The sequence below is a fragment of the Humulus lupulus genome, chromosome 9 (genome assembly GCF_963169125.1).
Source record: "Humulus lupulus chromosome 9, drHumLupu1.1, whole genome shotgun sequence".
NCBI classification, from domain to species: Eukaryota; Viridiplantae; Streptophyta; class Magnoliopsida; order Rosales; family Cannabaceae; genus Humulus; species Humulus lupulus.
In genome coordinates, this window is record NC_084801.1 from 17,621,992 (window position 1) to 17,628,206 (window position 6,215).

Here is a 6,215-nt window from a genome sequence, read left to right on the forward strand (position 1 = left end):
AAATATTTTCAATGGCCTAGAATAGAATCTATAACTCTAAGGCCTGAAATGAAACTCTTTATCCATACACCATGAGATGTACCCTCAAAATAGGAAATGAACTCGGCCTCCATAGTAGAAGTAGCAGTCAATGTCTATTTGGTACTCCTCCATGACAAAGCTCCACCGCAAACATAAACACGTAAGCATAGATTGATTTGTGTGAGTCAACACAACCAGCAAAGTCTGAATTTGGGTAGTTAACTACTTCCAGATTGTCAGTTCGTCTGAATATCATTTTGTAATCATTTGTACCTTGGAGGTACCTCATCACTTTCTTCATAGCTCTCCAGTGGTCTAATCTAGGGTTACTCTGGTATCTTCCTAACATTCTGACAGCAAATGCAACGTTAGGTCTTGTGTACACTTGAGCATACATTAAGCTTTCAACAACAGAAGCATAGGTGATTTTCTTCATTTCCTCCATTCAAAATCGTTCTTCAAACACTGGCTCAAATTTAATTTATCACCCTTAACAATAGGAGCAACACTTGGTGAACAATCATTCATATGATATCTTTCTAAAACTTTGTTCATGTAGGCTTCTTGAGATAGGCCTAGTATACCTTGATGTTTAACTCGATGGATATTAATCCCAATGACATAAGATGAATCACCCATATCCTTCATCTCAAAATTCTTCGAAAGGAATTGTTTCACCTCATGAAGAAAACTCTTATCATTAGTTGCAAGAAGAACATCATCCACATATAAAACAAGAAAACAAATCTTGCTCCCACTGAACTTATGGTATATACATTGATCCATGACATTCTCTTCAAATCCAAAGGAAGAGATGGCATCATGAAATTTTAAATACCATTGGTGGGACGCTTGTTTTAATATAAATGGACTTTTTAAGCTTGCATACCAAGTTCTCACCATCACTAGAGGAGAATCCTTCTGGTTGTCATGTATACCTCCTCCTCTAGGTCACCATTCATGAAAGTAGTTTTCACATCCATTTGTTGAAGCACCAAATCAAAATGAGCAGCTAATGACAATATTACTCTAAGGGAATCTTTCTTAGAAACAGGAGAAAAGTTATTCGTGTAATCAATTCATTCCTTTTTAGTGAATCCCTTAGCAACGAGTCTTGCTTTATGTCTCTCAATGTTGCCTAATGAGTCTTTCTTTGTTTTGAAGACCCATATACACCCAATGTTCCTCACCCCATTAGGGAACTCAACAAGATCTTGCTCTTCATAGAACTCATTTCTTCATTCACGACATTGTACCACAGTTTTGATTCTTCGCTATCCATGGCTTGAGAAATGTTTCTGGATCATTTTCGTCTCCAATATTGTAGTCAAATCCTTGCAAATACACAATGTAGACACTAGGAATTGTCGTTCTTGTCGTTCTAGTGGATCTTCTTAATGTTACACCAGCAGGCTCTTGGGGAGCATTTGGTTCAGCTGGTTGTTCATCAACTTGTAACGCCCTGGGTAACCAGGACCGTTACACTGTGTGTTTAAAATGGTACAAGACCTGCTAATCAGGTCGTTTGAACTAAATGTGTTTCTAAAGTCATCTGGCAGGTTAGGGTTAAAACATTTTGATTATAAAATGGTTGATTTTCATTAAAATAAGAGTTTGATACATGGGATCCCAAAAATAAGATTTACAAGGCAGAAACGGCTCTCAAAAGTTAATACAGTAGTAGCCAGTCTAAATGGAAAAATACAGTTTAGAGCTCTAGTTCCTGTAATTCCCTCGGCCGTGGCGGTCAAGCAGCTGCCGATGTACAATTCAACCTCAGAGCTCTCCAACTCATGGTTGGTCCAGTTTTCCTTTGCCTTCACATGCACCGCGTAGCACCCGTGAGCCAAGGCCCAGCAAGAAAACCAAATTCAACAAACATAGGTAATAACAGAGCATACATAGCAAATCTCATATCAATCAATTCAATAGCAACAAAATACAAGAATTAAACTAGATGACGATAAACATATACTTTCAAGCATATAACCCAATCTGTAATTTAGCTGATCCCGACTCGCTTAGGCCGAACTGCGTTCAGTACGCTTATCATCAGTCCCGACTCCCTTAGGTTGTACTTTTACATTCTATATAACAGTCACATAAGTTACAACACACACATACGTTCAATTACAGGGAATCTCACTCCTGATCACAATCACATGGGTGCAGTTTTCTTACCTCGAGTCTCGAGCGATGGAAAAAGAGCGGTCCCGAGCACGATGGGTAAAGAGCGGTCCCAAGCACGATCTTCAGTCCTGAGCCTTAACGGTAATCCTAGTCATTAGCAATAATGGATAACTATCAAATTTTAATCCAATCAAATGTTTTAGAAACAAATACTAGCCTCTGGGACCTCAAATTATACTAAACTAAGTAGTAGAATGCATCCTAAGTGATTAGGTTAAAGTCCCCGAGCCTCCCTGAGCCTAAAACCTAAGCTCCCATTTCCTTTCCATTTAGGGTCGCGGCACGCCCTTTAGGGCCGCGGCCCGCCTCTTAGACAGAGGGTAAGGCCCTCCCTGCCGGAGGACACAGTGTTGGGAATTGTGCCCTGAAAACATATGTAGTAGACATTGTTTTATGAAATAAATAAATGAATTGAATTTGTTATAAATATATTTTATGGACTATATTATTCTGTGATAATATTATGTAAATATAAAAAAAATTCCTAAGTTCATATATGTGATCTCAAACACGTATTGGTACGAGAGGATTGTGTTTGAGATAAATAAACTTGAATAGTTCACAGTAAAATAAAGTTATGAAATCTTTAGATTAATTACTGCAAGTACGATCCACTAGTATTATGAATACATGTGATCCAGATCCTGATCACTAGTGTGGTAGGACACTTTAGTGGAGGAGATTTATATATTAGAGAATATATAGAACTGGACCAGATATGTTTATTAATACTTAGTTAAATACCGTTTCGAAGTATTAATTAAATATATCAACTGATGATCATATACAAATAGATCTTAATCCTGAAGTTACTATGAACTCCTGTTTATGTTATATAAGTGTTGACCAAGTTTTTGGCCAATGACGTGAGAGCGTCAAAAACGACAAACCTTCAAGATAATTTAAACGACATAGACGGTTTAATAAAGAAAATAAAGAACACACAAGATTTTTATAGTGGTTCAGCCCCAATATGTTGGTAATAGCCTAATCCACTTAGAGTTGTGATTATAGATCTGTACTCAAGATCAGATGGACTAAGCCAACTGAGTTTCTTCAGTACAGATTGTAAAAATACAAGAATTCTTTATGATACCAACACTTTCTCTCTCTAAAAAACTCAGACCCAAAATTTCCCAAAAGTCTCTCTCAAGAAGAAGAATCCCCTTTCTGATCTCATAAGCCATATATTTATAGGCTTAGGATCATACATCTGATATCCCCTAGAATCGGGATATTTCATTATATTTATTATATTTAAATTACAAAAAACATTCAAAATGTAACAAAACCCCCAATTTGTGGGAAGAATGAGAGATTCCCGCGCGTGCCAAGACTGGTTCTTGTTGAAGTCGTTTCTGGGAATCTTGACTTAGTCCTCTTCTATCTGGTCGACCCATATCTCCTACTGACCACTCATGCAAGTGCTGGTCGGACACATGCATGCCAGACATATGCAAGTGCTGGTAGGACACACACTTGCTGGTAGGACATGCTTTTGCTGGTCGGACAAGTGCATGGTAGTAGGACATGCACTCCTCTCCTCTAACATGGCACTCTCCTCTAGCATGCCATATCTCTCCTCTAACATGGCACTCTCCTCTCCTCGGACCAAGATCCGACCACACCATTGGGCTCTCCTCGGACCAAGATCCGACCACCACACCATTGGGCTCTCCTCGGACCAAGATCCGACCACCACCCTTGGGCTCTCCTCGGACCAAGATCCGACCACCACCCTTGGGCTCTCCTCGGACCAAGGTCCGACCACTCCACCTTGGGCTCTCCTCGGATCAAGGTCCGACCGGACCTCTTGGGGCTACTCCTCGGACCAAGGTCCGACCACACCTCCTTGGAGTGCTCCTCGGACCAAAGTCTGACCAGGCACACCCTAGCCCAAGTACTCTCCTCGGGTGCACTTGGCTTGGTCATGACATCTCTCAAGCAGTCCAAACTCTTCACTGATGTATTGGGCTACTGCTAAGCCAGATCACCCCATCATTCCTTGCCACTTGTCATTTTTATTGTCACGTCATCGATCTCCAATTTTTGGGGATAACAATAAGTTATTTGATTCACTCATTAGGGTTTGTCAAAATGATCATGCTAGAAACTTTTGTTTTGGGAACTCATTAATGTAGATGTTTGGGGACATAGTATACAAATATGGAATCTATGTCTTCTCATAAGAGATTGAATAATGGTTCTCTTAAGGGTTGACTTTTGAGACTGAAAGGTTATTGAGCTCAAAGTCATAATTTAGTTATGAATTAACCTTCACTAGTAAAGTCAATGGTACTTAAGGAAACAAGAGATAATTAAAAGGGTAAAACAGTAATTTTATTCCCGATTAATTATGAACCATTATTATAGGGTCAATTTGAGTGCAATGATTATATCAATGGACGCTTTATAATTATAAAGTACTCAGTAAATGAAATGTCTATAATTACAAGAGTGCAGTCTCATATTTATAGTGGAGTAATCATGAGATTAATAAATTAAGATTATTTAATTAAAGAGTTTAATTACTAATCTCAAATTTATTGGAGCTTGGAATTATAGGCCCATAGGTCCCCACAGCGGCTCTATCAACACTATTCAAGGTAAGAGTTGATATGAAGGGAAAAATAGTTTAAAAACATATTTAAGAATAAATTTGTTCTTCGGGCAAAATGTGCAATTATATGATAATAGTAATTAATTAATTAATTATAAATTAGTTGTAGTTAACAAAATTAATTAATATTTAATTATTGTATAATTTTCGAAATTATATTAAATAATTAAATTAATTTCGAAATTTAATTAAATAATTAATTAACTATAATTTTCGAAATTATAATGAATTAAATATTTATTTTCGAAAATATTGGATTTAATTAATTAGTAGAGTTAATTAAATATCTTTATTTGAGTGAGAGATAATAATCTGATAAGTTCAAATTAGATTTGAATTTATAAAATCAATATTTATTCAAATAATTAATTATATTTGATAATTAGTTAAAAAAATATTTAATTTAAATTTGAATTCAAATTTGAATTAATTATCAAGTTGTTAGATCTTATCTGGCAAAATAGTTTGAATAAATAATTAAATAAAAATAGAAAAATAAAATATCCCTAAAAATAGGGGTGCTACACGTGCACACACAGTCCATGGACTGTGTGTGGCGTGTACTGCTAATTTTCAGAGATAGAATATTCATTTTTATTTAATTAATTAATGGATAATTAAAAAATTAGTTTTTGGATATTTTCATTAATAAAATAATTAATTAATTAAAAAGTAAATTGTAAGTTGGTTACAAATTTATTTTTTAAAATTTGAATATTTTCTTTTAAGTATGACTAATCAGAAAATATACAGATAACCAACCAAGACAAATCAGTCTATTCGCCCTGTGAAAAATAGAACGATACTTTTCCCTCCCTGAAAAATAAAGAACCAAATCTCAGGCCTATTATCTTGATCTCATGTGTTGAGTACATCAAGCAGAATCACAAATAAACTATCATTCATTCTCTAAGTGCCCACACACTTCTTGAGGTGTAGAGAATGCTTGGAAGATCTTGGTGTGAGTACTAAGGAGCAGCTTGGATAGGAAGTTCGTTCTTATTATGAAAAGATAGCAAGGACACTTGATAGGCTTCAAGAGGTATGATTTCTATTCTTATCTTGCTTATGATTAATGTATGTATATTAATGGATCTGCATATTTAAATGTAGTTTAAATATGTTACAAAAAATTTCTTGTACACTGGGCCAACCCCACCACCTTTTCGCTGCGTATTAGGAAACTCAATCCTAACACACGGGCCACGACCTGCAACCACAGGGTAGCGACACACCTAAGCAAAACAAAGGCCTTCCAGCCTCTTCGAGCACACGGATCATGGCACCTGAAGAACAGGGTCGCGGCCCGAGCCCCCAAACCAAGAAAATCACTCTTTTTCCTGCATTTTTCCTCGAGCCTAAACTCCAAATTCATACCCCAATC